Below are 19516 nucleotides of genomic sequence, written 5' to 3' on the forward strand. Positions count from 1 at the left end.
CAATGTCTTCCCATCTTTTCTTTACTATGTGTATTATCTATGTAACAAGATGGTGGTGATCACTTTGCTTGTACTTGGATTAACCTGTTCATGCAGATTTTATGCAAATATGCGGCCTCTTTTGACAAGGAGAGGCTGCATATTCATGTACCTAAATGTAAACAAACCTGTGTTGAGAGCATGTGCCCTGCGTGCTCCTGGCAGTTAACAGACCCTAATGGAAAGCTTGCAATCAAGAGCATTATGATCATGTGACAGCCAATCATGGTGGTCACAAAATCATAAACACCACCTCCAGGCAGAAACCCCTTAAAGGGCTGGGAGGCGCTGTCATTAAGGGGTTAAATGGTAATTCAATTAGAATACTATGAAGAAAATTGAAGAAAAAAGGAACCACTTGCATAACATCTGAGAATACACAGCTTTAACATAAGGAAAAAAAACTTTGATCAGACTTTACTGGTGCAGAATGAGAGCATGCATGTATTAAAACAATATCATTTTTTTCCATCTTGGTTAAAATCCAAAATTAATTCCATGACCTTAAATTTATTGATCAACTACCCTGTGGCATAACATACCATACACAGCATAGGCCTAGTATGTATTTGACCAATAAAGTAAACCATTACCGTGATGGCCTTGTGATGCTGGATCCCCTTAAAGTCAATGTGTTTCTCACTTAGTAGGACTGGTTAAGGATCATGCAGGAAAGTAGCAATACATACTAAACATAAAATATCATATTGGATTCAGTTTACAACCAGATTATACTGTATATGAAATACATATTAATGAATCTGTTCATTAACTACCTCCCACCTGGCCAATGTACACATGGAGCTGGGAAGATGAATGTCATTTCTGGTTTCAATGCATGGTGATTGGCAATGAAACAATGTTATTGCTGGCTACTCTAATATCTTTGTATGTCAGTGCCACCAGCCATTGTCTTGGATCACCACCACAGCAGTACAATACCAGTACTGCCATATGTCAGTGTCACCCCACCAATGTAAGCCTCTATAAGTGTCTCTGCAGCCACACTAGTCCCCGATGTCTTCAGACCAATTTAAGCCAGTTAGTGTTCCTGATCACCACTACACAAGTCCCACTGTCAACCTGTTAAGTGCAGCCAGTAAGTGTTTTGATCACCAATGCAGTGCTGCCGCTGCCTGTACTAGCCCTGGCCTGTTTTTTGGCCATGTTTATGCCTGCTGCCTGGACTTGATCTATGTACACATTGTGCTGACTACATGACCAGGGGACTAAACCGCTTTCTCTGACCAGCACCATCTTAACAACCATAAACGACCACACCATTCTGGAGTTAAATGACCATAGTAGTCTTTTATTAACAAAATTTTATAAACAACAGATCAGTAACATAACATCAGAGTGCAAGAAACATTGAGTTACAAGGTCCTATTAGGCATCCAGGTAAGACAAAGTACCCGTTTACCATTTAATCAGGCCTCCAGTCACAACAACAGTACCTTGGAGACAACAAATCGCAGATACCCATTGTAACAACCGTACCTCCGGTGGATCCCTACAATGTGCATTTTGTGCCCATAGTAACCTAAAAAGGACCTTGTACTCCGCCATCACCATCCAAACATGACACCTTATGTTTGGGCAGAAATCCATACCTGCAGGGCCTATTGAACACCGTCCTGTAAACCAAGACACCACATGTCAACATGCACAGCGTTCAAATGCACTCCATCACCATGCAAATATCTCTACGTGTCCAGTTCCAACTCAGGATGATGCACAGCCAAATCCCCATTCCTGACAACAAATCTAGTCACCTTCCTATTAACCTTCACCCTTGCCTTGGTCAAATGTGCTACAAACCAAGCTAAACACCACTGAGCGTGTACACTTTTGGAACATCCCTACCCCAAAGCAAGCCAGGCACCTCAATCCTGAGCACCGCTGCCTCCTCCCGAGGAACAGCCAGGTACCACCCATTAGGCTGGACATCAGCACTCCATGCCCCCCAGTAGACATAGGAGTGACCCAGGATTCAAATCAAGCATGGGCTGTGACCTGAAAAAATGAATAAGACACGCAGAAGCAGAAATACAGCACCCCATGTCCCGCCCACCCAACCTACAACAGATGCGGGCAAATATACATACGATAATGCTGAGACTCCCATTAACCTATGCATTTTGTGGCCCCTTCATCCAAACCCCATCGAGCTGCTTCCATCGCTGCCCCAATATGGAACAAGTGGGAAACAGTCCCAAAGACCCAACTCGACCAACCCCTTACAAAAAACTGAAGTAAATTGATTCAGCAGCACTGCCAAAATATCCCCATGCAGCTAAAGGGGGCTGTCCCATCCCGTAGGAATCTCCAAATATCAGGCCACAGACAGCACTGACCAGAAACAACTCCACATGAACCTCCCCCACCCCCAACCCACCTGATCATTCTTGAAGCGCCAAAGCCAAATAACAGAACCAACACCATATCGCTCATCAGCGAACCACAAACCATCTGATCCCCACTTAGAAGATCTCACCAGCTCCCTGATGCAGAAAGCCTCAAAGAAAGCCAATGCGAAGGTTGCCAGGAACAATGTCATCTCATAAGAATACCAACAAACACTAGGCAACACCCTCAACAAGGAAGGCAACACCCTCAACAAGGAACACAACACCTCAAACGACACTGGCCTTTGGTGATCCACAGGCCTCCAGTCCCTGTGGTACCCCTTCAAAGCTTGATAACCAAGAAATCCTTTGTTCAATACTGGCAGCCTCACTACTTAAATAAAAAGGCCAAACCCACCAACTTGTGAGACAGCGCAGACGCAGAAACCCTGTCCTCTACATTACGTCTGATGAAATACAATACTCGGAAATGATCATCATGGTTGGAAACTACACTACCCAGCCTACAGACCAGACCAAACCAAAATTCCCACACTTTAGCATAGACAGACCATGTTACCTCGCTCATCGACTGTCGAATGAACTCAGCCACCACTCCAATGCAACCCTCCACAGCCAGTCCGGACAAGGATTTCCCATTTGCGCCGCTCCCAGAGCCAATGAGTGAAATTTGTCCCACTGAAAGCGAGACAGAGAATCTGCCAAGGAGTTATTACAACTAGGAACATGGACTGCATACACAAATGAATTTAAATGCAGACAAGACTAAACTAAATACTGTAGCCAAGCGCACCACCAGAGACAAAGACGCCGACACACTGTTGATAGCCTTCACTACTCTGAAGTTATCACATTTAAAGCAAACCTCCAAGTTGTGAAATTGAGAACCCCCACAGCATCATGGAGGGGAACAATTCAAGAAGCACCAAATTCTTCACAAAACCTGCCACTTTTCATTTGACCACTGACCCCCAAAATATGCACCATAGCTAGCAGAGCCCAAGGCATCTGTAAACAACTTCAAGTCAAAACTATTCATGGCGTCTAACATCCACACTGACCTCCCATTCTAGAAATCCAAAAAGGTCTTCCAAACCAGAAAATACACCATATGCTCCCGGGTAAAGGATACACGATGGCCTGGAGCCTGAACCTCTGCCGCCAACCGGAAATTGAAGGTCCTGCTTATAGGTACAATCCAGCATGCAAAATGAAGCTTGCCAAGGAACGACTGTAATTGATGTATTGTTAACTTGCCACCTGTCTGCACAGAGACCACCGCCACCTTCAAATCTGACAATCTCACCTCATTGTCAATCAAGACAACAAGGAAACTGAGCACCGTAGATGGACCTACTATCTTTTCTGAAGCCTGCAGAATGCCAAAGTGATCAGCCACATGCTGAACGGTGGCCAACAACACCCTACAAAGGTTGGAGCGGGCGGGGCCCACGCACAAAAAGTCATCCAAGTAGTGAATGACAGATTGAATTCCTAGCACATCCCTAACCACCCTTTCAACAAACGAACTAAAGGTTTCAAACAGCTAGCAAGAGATGGAGCACCCTATGGGCAAACAACGGTCGACAAAGTAACCACCCTGCCACTGGCAGCCTAACAACTAAAACTGTCCAGACGCACAGACTGCAACCTTAAAGCAGATTCCATGTCCGTTTTGGCTAACCGTGCCCCCCAGCCATAAAAAGCAACCCACTGCAACGATAAATATTGAATCAATGGAAACTTGTTGGGTTCCTTCTTGTGGACCACACCCAGGGGAGAAACCACCAAATTGTCCAGTGGCAGAGAGCAAAATGGACCAGCCATACAACCTAATGCCAACTTCTCTAAAACCACATGAGGGTGAGCCAATGCCAATCTCAAATTACCTGCGGGGGGAGGAGGGGCTAGAAAACCGCAAAGAATCAAAAACCCCTCAGAAAATCCTTTTTCCAACAGTGCCACTGCCCAACAGGGATACCTACTTAAAAAAAGGCCGCATCCTTGACACCATCACAGGAGTCTTCCCTTTATCCAGCGGCATCTCCAGTCCAGCCTTTACCTTTGGTAAGGCAACGGATAAAAGAGTGGGAGCCCCCGCAACCAGAGCAGTCATGTTTAAATTGGCAAGACATTCCAACTTTGCAAGTTCCTTAATTGAACAGCCAACAATACCCCCCCCCCTTTTTTTTTTTTTGTTGGCCGGTTGTCTAGAGATATTGTAACCACTGGTCCCTACTGGAAAAAACTGAGTACCTGACCGAGCCGAAATCATGAGCTTCATCCATACTTATGTCCTTGTGGTTCCAAGTCCGCCTTGCGTTGGCGGAACTGCTCATCATAATGCAACCAGGCCAGTCCCCTGTAGACTCCATGGACTTTCCCAATAGTGTCCAAGTAGCAGAACAAGGCAGAACAATTCTCCTGTGCCTTCTCGCCAATGATGCTGGCCAGAATTGCAAACACCTGCAACCAGTTGTTAAATGGGTGTGGAATCAGCCAATACTGCCGCTTCTCCTCCTTATTACTTTCATCCAACTTGCCTCTATCTAGATTAAATTTCTCCAAAGGAAGGAGTGAAAATATTTCCATGTAATCCCCTTCCATATTTTTTTTTTCCTCCTTACTCCCGGCTTAAGATGCACACCTAACGGCGGTCCCTCAAAGCAGACATAAACCTCGTACTTTACTGAATTGGCCAATTTGATCCTGTTTTCATCCTGATCAGCCTTACCTTTTGCATCCAACGTGACACCACCGCCCCCCATAGACTGCACCGGGACCACAGCATCTGAGGCAGGAACAACTGTCACAGCCTCTGTGGGCAGTGGAGACCAGAGCGGGATGTCCAAAGTCAGAGGGATATCTGTTCCAACCTCCCCAGAAAAACCAACCACCTGTACAGCTGCCATGCCCTGTGGTACCCAAGCAGCCATGGGCAAGCCCCGCAGAGGACTCCAGACACCCCAGAACATCCTGTAAGCCAGAAGGCAATAATGCTAAACTTGAGTCCACGGTGTTAGGGACCTGCCGGCGGTAGCCTCTAGCGTTCCACGGACCGTAATTCCCCACGGCGTGGAGTCTAAGCCCCGACCTGCTTGTTCATCAGGGCCCCTGATGGTGGGGATGGACTTGGAGCAGGCCGGAACCAGGTCGCAGACCCTGGGTGCACCCAGCTGTGGTAGAAGCGCTTGCCAGCGGTGTATAGCAGGTGAGAGTCTGATGTGAGGAGGTAGAAAGAGCAGAGTCGGGCAGGCCGGGTCGGTAGTGGTGGAGGCAGCATGGTACAAAACAGTAGACAGAAGGATAAATGGGTCACAAGCCGGGTTCGGTATCAGAAGATCAAAACGTGTGGGATAAGACAGGAGAATGGTCAGGCAATCCAAGGTTCAGAGCAGGAGACAATCAGCACATCAAAGGTCAGGCAGGGTCGGCAACAAAGCAATCTAATCTTCAGCAACACAGGATACAGGTAAGACCATACGGCAATTAGAGCCAGACCTGACCTGTTTTAAATAGGGCACCCTGCGTGTGTCCGCGCCGCTGCCGTCGCGGGTGCTCAGGTCCCAATGCTCGCACACTAGTGCGGCCCGACACACCGTGCATGCGCAAACCCGTGCGCAATCGCGGCCAGATCTGGGGTCCCTGACATTGCCCCCCCCCCTTACGGGCAGCCTCTGGATGCCCACCCGATTCCTCCTTTGAGGCTGGTTGCGAAGGAATTCCCGCATCAATCTGGGAGCATGGACATTTTGAGCAGGTTCCCATGAATTCTCCTCTGGCCCATAGCCCTTCCACTTAATGAGGTATTGTGGTTGACCACCCCTCTTCCTGCAGTCCACAATTGCCTCTACCTCGAATTCCTCTTCCCCATCAATGTCTATGGCTTCTGGAGGACTGGATCTGCGATCTGAGAAAGGATCAGGTACTGCAGGTCTCAATAGCGACACATGGAAGACGGGGTGTATCTTAAGGGACCCAGGAAGTGCTAGTTTATATGCCACTTCATTGACCTTACGTTCTACTTGAAAAGGCCCCACAAATTTGGGTGCCAATTTCCTAGATGGGCATGCCAGTTTTAGGTTGGTTGTTGCCAGCCAAACTCGATCCCCGGGGTGTATAACCAATTCCTCTTTTCTCCTTCTGTCAAAAAACTTCTTGCTCTCCTCCTGGGCTCTAGCCATTGTTTCCTGTAATAACTTATTATTGGTTGTGAAAAAATTTAGGGTCTCTTGGGCTGCTGGGACTGAGTTCTCTGGAACCAAATCTGGCAGGAAAGTAGGGTGGAACCTGTAGTTGGCGAAAAACGGAGATTGATTGGTGGCAGAATGGTTCGCATTATTGTATGCAAATTCCGCCATTGGCAGAAGTGTCAGCCAGTCGTCTTGCAGAAAAGACGTATAACATCTAAGATATTGCTCGAGTGTCTGATTGGTCCGCTCTGTCTGCCCATTAGTCTGTTGGTGATACGCTGAAGAAAAAGACAATTTGATCTTCAATCCCTTACATAAAGCTTTTGCAGAACTTGAACGTGAATAGGACTCCCCTATCCGAAACAATATTTTTTGGCACTCCGTGGAGTCTCACTATTTCCTTAATGAAGACCCGTGCCGTCTCGGAAGCGGATGGTGTCTTCTCTAGTGGAAGAAAGTGGGCCATCTTAGAGAGACGGTCCACCACCACAAAAATTACGGTGCGATCCTGCGAAGGTGGTAGTTCCATGATAAAATCCATGGAGATCATGCTCTAGGGCCGGTCAGGTATTGGCAAGGGTTGTAGCAGGCCCCAAGTCCTGTCTCTGGTGGGTTTATTCCGATTACAGATTGGGCAGGTTCTGACGTACGCTTCACAATCTTTTGCCATGCTTGGCCACCAAAACGTGCGTCATGCCAATTCTAGGGTCTTGTGTATCCCAAAGTGTCCCGCCAATGGATGGTCGTGACAGTAGCCTAAAACCAAGGTCTGAGCTTCTTTGGGTACTAGGATCTGTTCCCCCCTCCACAAGAGACCTTTCCTGCTCTGTATTGGAATTCCTGGTAGATCAGGAACTCTGGTGGAAGCAGCCTGTAGTTTGGACAGAAGTTCAGACTGGAGCAATAAGAAGCTACTTGTCGGTAAGATGGTATCCGGTTGGGGTGTTTCTTTAGGGTCCCCAAACATCTGGGAGAGAGCATCCGGTTTTGTGTTTCTAGAACCAGGACGATAAGTAATATGTAGGTTAAACCTTGCAAAGAATAGTGTCCATCTGGCTGGCGTGGTCGGAGGCGTTTTGCTGTCTTCAGATACTCAAGGTTCTTATGGTCAGTATAGACCAAAATGGGGTGTAGAGCTCCTTCTAACAGATACCGCCACTCCTCTAATGCTGCCTTAATGGCTAACAATTCCCTATCCCCAATGTCATAATTTCTTTCTGAGGGGGAGAGCTTCCTAGAAAAGAAAGCCACTGGGTGCATTAGTTCCTTGGCCCCTACACTTTGTGACAATACTGCTCCTACAGCTACTTCTAATGCGTCTACCTCTAATATGTATGGTAATGACGCATCAGGGTGACTCAGGATGGGAGCTGTTGTGAATAGTTTCTTTAAAGCCTCAAAGGCAGCCTGGGCTGCCAGGCTCCACTGAAAACATATCCCCGCCTTTGTGAGCTGAGTGATGGGTGCTACCAGGCCTGAGAAATTCTTTATAAATTGTCTATAAAAATTCGCAAACCCGATAAACCTCTGATCCCCCTTCTTATCCGTGGGGGCTGGCCATTCCAAGATTGCCAAGATTTTCTGAGGGTCCATAGCGATCCCAGTGGTGGAAATACTGAGACCCAAAAATGAGATACTACTCTGTTCAAAACTGCATTTCTCAGTTTTGGCATAGAGCCCATGCTGACGGAGTCGCTCCAGCATGCTTCTGACATGCTCCCGATGTGCCTCCAGGGACGAGGAAAAGATCAAAATGTCATCTAGGTACACAATTACAAAGATGTCCAGAAAATCTCTAAAAATATTGTTCACGAAATGCTGAAAAGGGGCCTGCGCATTACATAATCCGAATGGCATAACTAAATATTCAAAATGCCCGAACCGAGTGCGAAAAGTCATTTTCCACCCGTCCCCTTCGCGAATACGGACCAGGTTATAATCGCCCCTGAGATCGAGTTTAGAAAAAATGGAGGCTGTCTTCAATCTCTGGAACAGCTCAGGGACCAAGAGAAGGGGGTAGCGGTTCTTGACTGTGATTTTATTTAAGTCCCTATAATCAACACGGCCTCAGGGATTTGTCTTTCTTCTCAACAAAAAAGATCCCTGCCCCAGCCAGTGATGTAGAAGGGTGGAAAAACCCCTTCCGAAGGCTCTCATCAATATATTCCCTCAGTACCCACAACTCTCATTCTGACAGGGTAAAGATTCGGCCGAATGGTACTTCAGAACCCGGGAGAAGATCAATGGGACAGTCATAAGCCCAATGCGGGGAAAGAATATCGGCCCCCCGAGGGCTAAACACATCAAGAAACTGATGATAAGCCGCAGGCACAATTTGGGCTAACTCAGTATCAGTACTCACACTTAATAAGGTTGGTGTCTCCGGTGGTAACCTGGGTAATCAAAGATCCATTATATCCTGCGCTCAAAGACTCAGATCAAAAGGGGCGTTAGTAACAAGCAGTGTGTTCATCCGCTGGTGATCAGAGGTTGTGCAGCTCTATCATGAACCTGGGGAAGCTTGATAAAACTGTAGAAGAAGATGAAAGAAAGAGCGCACAAACCTTGTGCATTACCTCGATAAATAGTGACTAATTTTATTATTAAGGAAATATACTCACAAAGTGATGGTATAACAGGCATAAGTAGCCATAATCCACACAGGGTTACAGGTAAATCCAAAAGGGGGGGGGAATGAAGGCTAACGCGTTTCGAAGCGTGCTCCCTTCTTCATCAGAGCTGACCAAAAAAACAAACAGATACATATACAAATACAAATTCCCCTCAAAATATTTACATGAATCATTATGGTATAACAGGTGGTGATACTGTAGATGAGCATAGCGGATAAACCCCTTCTGAAGGCTCTCATCAATATATTCCCTCAGTACCCCCAACTCTCGTTCTGACAGGAAAGATTCGGCTGAATGGTATTTCAGAACCCGGGAGAAGATCAATGGGACAGTCGTAAGCCCAATGCGGGGGAAGAATATCTGCCCCCCGAGGGCTAAGCACATCAAGAAACTGATGATAAGCCGCAGGCACAATTTGGGCTAACTCTGTATCAGCACTCACACTTAATAAGGATGGTGTCTCTGGTGGTAACCTGGGTAAGCAATGCTCCTGGCAATAAGGTGAGTGAAATTGAATCGATCAGGTCTTCCAGTCAATTTGGGGGTCATGGGCTCTTAGCCATGGAAACCCCAAAATAACTGGAAATAGGGGGGACACGATGGCGTCCAAACGGAGAAGCTCTTGATGATGTCCTACCACTGTAGTGTGTATAGGAGGGGTCTCCCGATCTACCGTCCCTGATTTAATTCGAGACCCATCGGCCAAAAAATATTCAGGCCATGCTCTTTGGTGAGCAAGGGAATCTGCTGCTGGGCTGCGAAGCTAAGGTCAACAAAGCAGCTACACGCCCCGGAGTCAATAATAGCTGTCACCTGTACGATTATTCCGTGGAGCTGAAAATATACAGGTACAGTCGAGTGGGGTTGCCTGTGCACACAGTAGACATAGCAGAAATAATAGAAGAGGACTTACGGAACTTCTCTGGACAGGAGCGCACTATGTGACCCGCTGCTCCGCAGCAGAGGCATAGATTGTTTGACCGACGTCTCAGACGTTCCTCCGTTGAGAGGGATGGCCGCATCAGACCGAGCTGCATGGGCTCAACCCCATCTGATGATTCCAGACTCCGATTTCCAACACTGACCTTTGGCAAGACTGGTACCCTTGGCAGCATCCATGTGGGTCTCGGCCCCTGGCTGGACTTCTCCTGTCTCCTTTCCCGCAACCTACGATCGATCTGGATGGCCCGATCGATTAGGTCTTCCAAGGAGTTGGGTACTCCTACTCTGGCCAATTCATCTTTTAAAGGGTCAGACAAACCCCACCGAAATTGATGACGCAAGGCTGCGTCGTTCCACTGAGTGTCTCCACTCCAATGCCTGAATTTAGCTGCGTAATCTTCCGCAGCCCGGCGACCCTGCTGTAAGGAATAAAGAGCTGCCTCAGCCGGGGTGGCTCGATGCAGGTCATTGTTCAGCTGCGCCATTGCCTTGAAGAAGGTGGTGACAGAGTTCAGGTGTGGGTGGCGGGTCTCCATCAGGCGGTGAGCCCATCCCTGGGGTTCACCCTGCAACAGGGATATAATAAATCCTACCTTCACGGATTTAGATGAGAAGGTCCGGGGTTGCAGATCGAAATATAGCTGGCAGGAGTTTTGAAAGGCCCTGAACTTTCCTCGATCCCCATTGAACCGCTCAGGTGTTGGGACTCGCAGTTCTGGCGGAGGAATGGAGAACGTAGCTCCAGTGGAAGGCTCAACGGAACCCCTGGCAGAAGGCGCGCTAACTGGATCTGGAGTTGCGGGCGAAGTTGCGGCCAGGCTCTGGACCTCTCCCTCCAGATGCTTATATCCTTCTTCTAGTGTTTTAACGGCCCGTGTGAGCATGGCCAAGTGTTGGCACATCTCTTCCCAGGGAAAGAGTCCTCCTCCAGACTCTGTCATGGCCGTATGGTTCTGTTAGGGACCTGCCGGCGGTAGCCTCTAGCGTTCCACAGACCGGAATTCCCCACGGTGCGGAGTCTAAGCCCCGACCTGCTTGTTCACCAGGGCCCCTGATGGTGGGGATGGACTTGGAGCAGGCTGGAACCAGGTCGTGGACCCTGGGTGCACCCAGCTGTGGTAGAAGCGCTTGCCGGAGGTGTATAGCAGGTGAGAGTCTGATGTGAGGAGGTAGAAAGAGCAGAGTCGGGCAGGCTGGGTGGGTAGCTGTGGAGGCAGCACGGTACAAAACAGTAGACAGAAGGATAAATGGGTCACAAGCTGGGTTCGGTAACAGAAGATCAAAACGTATGGGATAAGACAGGAGAATGGTCAGGCAATCCAAGGTTCAGAGCAGGAGACAATCAGCACATCAAAGGTCAGGCAGGGTCGGCAGCAAAGCAATCTAATCTTCAGGGAAACAGGTAAGACCATAAGGCAATTACAGCCAGCCCTGCGGCCTGATTAATGCCAGACGAGCGTCCGTGATCGCGAGTGCGCATGCGTGAGCGATGCTGCAGTCGCGGGTGCCCAAGTCCCAATGCTCGCATGCTAATGCGGCCAGGCACACCGCGCATGCGCAAACCCGTGCGCGATCGCGGACAGATCTGGGGCCCTGACACCCAGAACCCGCCACACCTGAACCACCACCCACCACGGCAGCAGACCCCTGTCCAGCCAGCAACCCCTAGTACCCAGCCCCACAACCACTGGTGTGGAATAGACAGGAGAGTTAGACACAGATGCGTAACTCCCACCAGGCTGCTGTGGAAGCACAGATCCACCAGCCGCTGCCATAACCTCCACCGACGAACAAAGCCCACCAAGGTCTTCCCCTCTGTCATTGCTGACCTCTCCCTCAGACAGGTCTGGATGAGAAGCTTCTCAGCCCACATCCTCCTAGCTGTGGCACGCCGATCCCACAGCATCAAGACCCGCTGCACAGCCACCGCTGATGTCCTCCACCATCTTTCCACAGGGCCTCAGCCTGTCACATGCTCTGTCACGCTGGGCTCTCTCCCCACTGGATCGGGGACTGGAAACTGCGCTCCTTCCCCACTGCACCTCTGAATCCTTGGTCCTCTTCCAGCCCAAGGATGACTCCCACGCTCCTCTGGAGGACCTCAAGGCACACTTAGAGGGGCTCTTGATGTGGCGCTGGACCCTTGGAGTTAGATCAGGGCTCAAGAGCTCCGGAGGCCATGACCTCTGAAAACGTGCAAAGCAGGAGGTGAAGGAACGGAACCCCCCCAGCCAGACTTCCAAAAGCAGTCCACTAACCTGAGACTGCAGCCAGTCAGTACGCATTTGAAGCAACAGGCATTCCAAATCTCCCATTGCCTTTTCCCAATAGGCATCCAAGGTCAAGGACCAGCAAAGAAGTTTTCCCCCACTCAGATGACCTCTGACCGAAGAACTCCCCAGACCAGCAGCCTGACCACCCCCGGCAGAGCCACTGGGCCCTGACCTTAGCACCAATCCAGTGAGCCTGACCACCTTATTATCTCTTAAACTATTAGGAACCCCTCCTATCACAAGACCCTTTAACCCCTGCCATTTCAGCTCTCTGTATATTTCATCCTTTCTTTACTCTGGGCCTCTCTTTCCTGTGAGACACAAACCCCAGATATCCCCTGCAGACAACTGCTTGCTTGGAACCACAGAAACTCATTCTTTCTTCAGCCTTCTGTACTTATGGCCAGTGAACATGACATCCTTTGGAGCAGCCACATACCAGTAGGCTAGGCTTGCTTGATTTATAGGAACTGCGACTGCAATAGGTAATTCTATACTACACTATATTCCCTGACCACTTGTGCAGAGGCGACCTTTGCTTTAAATTAGTTTTGATGCAATGGGTTGATTTGTGTGGTACACGAAATGCAATGTCTGGTACATAATCAGCCCAGACAGTAAGTCTCATAATTGTGGTATCCCCATACTCAGGAGTAGCAGAATGTGTTTTGGATTGTAATTTTATTATATATTTTAAATAATGTATTAAGTAAGGATGGGCTGTATATCACACACAAGCAGGAAGTGTGGCATTTGCATGTATTCATGAATATACATGCAAAAATACTGACCAGCAACTCAGATTTATTTTATTTTCTTAAACAATGCATGCTTACATATGTCCAGGCACATTGAAAACAATGGGCTGCATTTAGATCATTAAAAAAAACCTGTATGCCTAAAAACTAGGCATTTTTGGCAGATGTTTGCAAGGGGTCATAGAGCTATAAGTGAAAGTGATATGAAATCTCTCCAACAAAGACACAGAAAAAAATTATTTTTGGTACAGCAAGGAAGAGTTAGTGTTACTAAACCCAGAATTGACTATATCTGGTCTCCCACAGTACACAGAACATGGTGTAGCACTACCTCCTTAAGAGTTTCTTAGTAATTCTTGGATTCCCTGTCAATCTGGACCTCTCATTGAAATCCCAAACCCTGCTGACACCACCCTGAATGATGGTAAAGAATTAGTGTATGGTTCCCTTTAAGAGTTCTAACCTTGAAGTGAGCTTAAAGTATTAAATAGCATCAATTGACATAAATGTCTTGATAAAGACAACTCCCTAGGAATGTCAAAGGCAAAAGATGATTGATAGTAGGAATCCTGCTCTGCAGAGAGGGAAATGGACTTGTTGATTTAGTTGGCACTTCTATATCTTAATCTGTGACTGTATGTCCTGTGGTCAGCTTGAACGATAACTGTGCTGAAGATACTGTATATTCCAATGGCACTGGTATAACTAGGCCGCAAACTGGGGCAACAGTATGTGATGTTCACAACTATTTGCAAGCAGAGGTGATGAGCTATCAATGTTTACTTTGTCAGTGCATACATGGGTCTCTCTCTCTCCAGGAGGAGCAATCATTGGCAAATATACACTATTACTCAATTGCTGCAATAATGACTCCCACTTAGGGTAAGGAGACATTGATTGCACAAGAAGTGGGCAGCACAGTGGCTAAATGGTTTGCACTTCTGCCTGGCAGTACTAGGGTTGTTGGTTTGAATCCCAACCATGGCACCACCTGCCTGAAGTTTGCATGATCTCTCTGTGCCTGCTTGGGTTTCCTCTAGGTACTCTGGTTTCCTTCCACATTCCCAAGACATGTTGGTAGGTTAATTGGATCCTGTCTAAATTGGCCCTAGTATGTGTATGTATGAATGTGAGATAGGGACCTTAGATTGTACGCTCCTTGAGGGCTAGGGACTGATGTGAATGTACAATATATATTTATATATATGTGCGTGTGTGTGTAAAGCACTGCGTAAATTGTAAATTGACGGCGCCATGTAAGCATCTGTAATAAATAAATAAGGCAATAACCATAGAAACCTCCTCAGAGATTGTGTCAGCAGAGGGGCTATATGTTCTGGAAGTTGATCTAATAAGGTAACAGTCTCAAAGACTTTGTCAGAGTTGAAGGGAGCGAGGGAGTTTAGAGGGTCCCCAATTTGCTCTAACAAGCTATAGCTGGGAGCCTCTAAGATTCTTTGACTTCCTTGTAAGGCTTCTTCAGAGCTTTCACCCAGGACATCATAAGTCAGTCATTTAGGTGCTTTTATCTCCCTTCTTTCTCTAAACTCCTCCTGAGGAGAAACACTCTCTGCTTCTTCTATGAAATCATCCTCTCCTGGATTGATAGGTTCAACAGCCTCTTCGAATGCAGATCCTGTTTGAAAACCCATCGGGAAACAATTTTAGGTTCAGGAAGGAAGAAGTCTTTGATGTTAAAGACTGGTGAAGGAGTAGGCTCAGCATATCCTGCAGGGATTGTTTCTTACTGAAAAATTGTAAAAGTGGCATCTGAACATGAGGCAGGGGTAGATGCCAAGAGACTGTCTTTAAACGCCATTAGGAGTGGATGCCAATCTATTCCTATATCTACTCCCTCTTCCTCTTCGTTCCCCTCCTCTTCTTGGTCTGGAACAGGCTAAGGAGGGGATGGGGGAGGTCTACAAGCCCAAGTCCCAGCAACGGGAGGGTCATCTACCTAGATTGGGACCCGCACTGTCAAGGTCCTACCTTTTCCCAGAGGTTATGTTACTCCATGTGCTGGCATCCATCTTGGATTTCTGCTGAGCATGATGGGAATCTTTTATGCCTTCAGGTCTCTGAGGTCCATCCCCCAGAGGGGTGTGGCTGAGTACATATAAGCCTGGGATCTGCACATGCTCTTTGCACTTGTGTCTTGTGTCTTTGTCTTGCTACAGCTCTGTGTATACGCTCGTGACTCTTCTGATATTCTGACTCGGCTTGTGACTAAGACCATTCTCTGTGTTTCCCTTTGATCTGACCTTCCGTTGCTGAACCCGGCCCGTGACCTGTGATTCTCTGTCTACTGTTCTGTACTGTTTTGTCCCGTTGTTGTTGACCCCGCTTGTCTGACTACGCTATTGTCATTTTCACCAGCTACACGCCATTGGCGGCGGCCATTACCGCAGCCGGGGTGTCTCGGGGGCCGCGACCTGGTTCCTGGCTGCGTCAAGTCCATCCCCACCATCAGGGGCCCTGGTGAAGGGCAGCCTGGGACTTAGACTCCGCGCCCTGAGGGACTTCGGTCTGTTGGTGGTGGTTGTTGTCAGCCAGTGCATTACGCTGCCACTAGGCCTACCTGTCCGTTCCACAGCCCTGCCCTGACACGCACACCATCAGATAAGGGTAGGAAATTGTTACTGTGGCATGATTTGACTGGGCCTTTCTTCCCCCCCTGGCGGATCTCATAAACAGGTAGATCGGGAAACTTATGACAGACAATGACAGGTTGCAATTTCAAGCGAGCTGCAATTTTGTGTTTCCCTGGGACCCCAAGGTTCCTTAAGAGCACTCGATCTCCTGGTTGAAAATCCTGTAGTTTCACCTTGGTGTCATAACATTGCTTATTTCTCTGCTCTGCTAATTGAGAGGCTCGCCTAGCTTCTTCATAAGCAGACTCCAGCCTATATTTCAGTCTCTCAACATACCCTTGATGTGATAAGGGGGTAAAGTGATCAGGAGCAGTTCTAAAGGCCAAGTCCATGGGCAACTTAGTCTCCCACCCAAACATCAGATGATAGGGAGAAAACCCTGTGGCATCATTCTCAGTACTGTTATAAGCAGGGGCGGACTGACCATTCGGGCATTGCCTGAGGGCCCGGGGTCAGTATTGGGCCTGTGAGAGGTTCACTGTCCAGTGACAGTGTGGGGAGCGGAGGAGGAGGAGGCTGTCTCAGATCCCAACCCAGAAGTAGCTCATTTGTCACTTCACGTGGTGGCAGAGTGAGTCGGGTGACGGGTCCGGACACTGTGCTTGTGATGGAGGCAGTGGGAAGGTGAAAGGCATATCATCCATGGGTGCGAGATGTTCACTGCACACACCCTGCACACACCCTTCCCCCATGGATGATATGTATCAGGAACAAAGTCAGAGGTGATCAGTGCAGGGGAGGGACAGTGACAGCACCGATCTCCCTGAATGGATTTCAATGAAGCAGCTGAAAGCTGCGGGAGAGAGAGACTTCCAGTTGCCTTGTTGAAATCCATGCAGGGAGATCGGTGCTGTCACTGTCCCTCCACTGCACTGATCATCCCTGACTGTGCATCGGATTTCCCTCCTGGGCCCCCCCTCTGTGATCCTCAGCCCCCCCCTTGCAGGTCTCTGATGCCTCGTCTTCTCTGACAGTGTCCAGCCTCTCCCCCCATCCTCCACTGCAGAGGAGAGAAGAGAGGATCTGCTCTGCCTCTCCTGTCCAGATCAGTCAGTAGCTCTCTGATTCTCCCTCTCTCCCCCTCTCCCCCTCCCCTCCCTCTCTCTCTCTTTCTCTCCCCCCCCCTTCCTTTCCTTCTTTCCTCCTTTCTTCATTCCTTCCTCCTTTCATTCCTTCCCTCCCTTTTCTTCCTTCCTTCTTTCCCTTCCTTTTCTTCTTTCCTTCTTTCCCTCCCTTCTTTCCTTTCTTCATTCCTTCCCTCCCTTTTCTTCCTTCATTCTTTCCTTCCTTCCCTCCCTCCCTCTCTCCCTTTCTTTCCTTCCTTCCTTCATTTATTTCATCCCTCCTTTTCCTTCCTTCCTTCCTTCCTTCCTTCCTTCCATCCATCCTTCCTTCCTCCCCTCCTTTCTTCCCTCCCTCCCCTCCTTTCTTCCCTCCCCTTCCTTCATTCCTTCCTCCATCCATTTTCTTCCTTCCTCCATTCCCTCCCTCCCTCCCTTTTCTTCCTTACCTTCATTCCTTCCTCTATCCCCCGGAATGCCCCGTGAGGACGTTGGATGACGAAACTAGTAGGGCGGGGCTTCTTTTGGATGTGACGTCTGGACGCTCCTCGTAGACTGTCGGCTGTGATATCGCGGTGAGCGAGGCTCGTCCCTGTTTTCTTGAGGCTGTCATTGCTGGTGTCAGCTAGACACCCTGTTTGTGAGTGCATTTCTGACATTTTAATAAAACATTTTGGTTTTAAACATACTGCACCATGATTTCCTTTTTTGATTCCCCGAACATGACCTATGGTATGGAGACGTGATGACTACCTGCTGTTAAAGGCTATTCCATATTGTGCTGACTGGCTGCTTGCAGTATATTGCTTCCAGTTTGGATTACTTCTGCTGATCATCGCTCCCAGAGCAAATGCTGTCTTTGCTGATTTATAATCTGATCAGCATGGAGCTCTGGTGAGTGTACCCATTTAATTCGGTGGTGGATTTTTTTTTGCACGGTGTTTGATTTATACAAGATTTCAGAACTGTTTAATTACTTTGTTATGGTGGATGGACTTTTATATTTTTTCTATCACGGACATCATTATTTTAAACTAATAATTTTTGTATTTACTTATATTTAGCGCACTCTTTGATTTATTCACATTTTTACCTTTTTTTTGGTTAGGAGTGCAGCTTTTGTTCTATTTAGTTTGTGGCGCTTTTTTTTCTCTATTTCTCATATTATATTAGAAATAGAACATCAAAATAATCTATAATTAGTCCCTGCTGAGAAGGAATGACAAACCACATTAACACTGTAAAATAAGGAAAGGGAGAGTGGGGCGCTATTATTTCAGAGCAATCACCACCAGAGAACTCCTTCAGATGTTGACACACAAACTAGCAGTCATGGGCTCCTACATCTCCAATTGCCGTACTTTCATGCACATTAAACAATGTTTTTGATATTTATTTACAACTGCATATATATCACTATATTGAGGAATCTGAGTGATGGCTGCCATGGCACCATGAAATGGATCTGGCTTTTTTGCCTTTTTTACATTTACGGTTGGAGAATTTGCAGTATATTTAAAACACATTGACATGATATACAGTCTGTAACAGTCTCAGATACCACGTTACAAGTTGGTTTGGTGAATTGGACAGGTATAATTGGATGTTGATTTAGTAACAATGTTAACTCTTTTTTGCTCTTTGTATCTTTGGAACCATGGAGGATGTTTGTCTATTTTTCTTTGTCTGCTTGATGTGTGGTCTTATTGGGTTTAGGTATTGTATCCTGTATACCCTCACCTTAAATGAGTCAGTTGTCGTTACTTTACTAAATTTGTCTTTTATATTGTTGTCTTTCTTTATATTTCCAATTAATATTTCGTTTCCCCTAGTGAAATACATGACTCACAACAAAGTATTAATTTCTTTAAGAAAGTTTTAAAGTTAACGCTTTTTCATATACTTCCAAAACTATATCAAACTCTTCAGAGTTTGACAGTAACCCATGCAAGATATTTAGCTGAAATACAAATGCATAGATTTAACTTTGAATATTTAAGCTCTTCCATTACTGATGAATGCTTCAGCTCAGATCTTTCTAAGACAATCAACATCAAACTTCTCAAATGTTCCAAATTATCCGCCTGCCAAGGATTTACAAAAATGGATTCAGTTTCATGCTGGGAGAGTTCAATGTAATACCTGAGAGCCCTGGCTTTAAAAATTTTCATGACAAAATAGCTAAACTCGCCCATCTCAGAGGTTTTGTAAATCTTTTCTCTGGTATCTTTAAACTAATAAACTTGTTCTGTTGAACTAAGCCTGCTGCATCCACAAACAAAGATTGCCAATCCGCTCTGCTTGATTGCAAGAATTCCTCCTCTGGCACTAACTCCATTTGTGTGACAGGATGTGTAATTTGTTGCACAGATACATCACTGTTAGCTGGTGGCTGGTTCATTGGTGCACAAAGCAATAAGAGCGCAGTTCTAAATTGCAGCTTCCTAAAAGTAAAAAAAGAACTTCAGGTCTTCCCCTGAGTGTAGTGCAGGCATAGAGGATGACTTACTAAAGAAACAGAGAATGTTCACATTAGAAGGTGTTGACTAAAGCAGGCCATAGACGTGGGGAAAATCGGCCGTTTTATTTTAAAAGTC

The sequence above is a fragment of the Staurois parvus genome, unplaced genomic scaffold, assembly GCF_062004578.1.
Source record: "Staurois parvus isolate SC_StPar_1 unplaced genomic scaffold, SC_StPar_1.0 ptg000202l, whole genome shotgun sequence".
Taxonomy (NCBI): Eukaryota; Metazoa; Chordata; class Amphibia; order Anura; family Ranidae; genus Staurois; species Staurois parvus.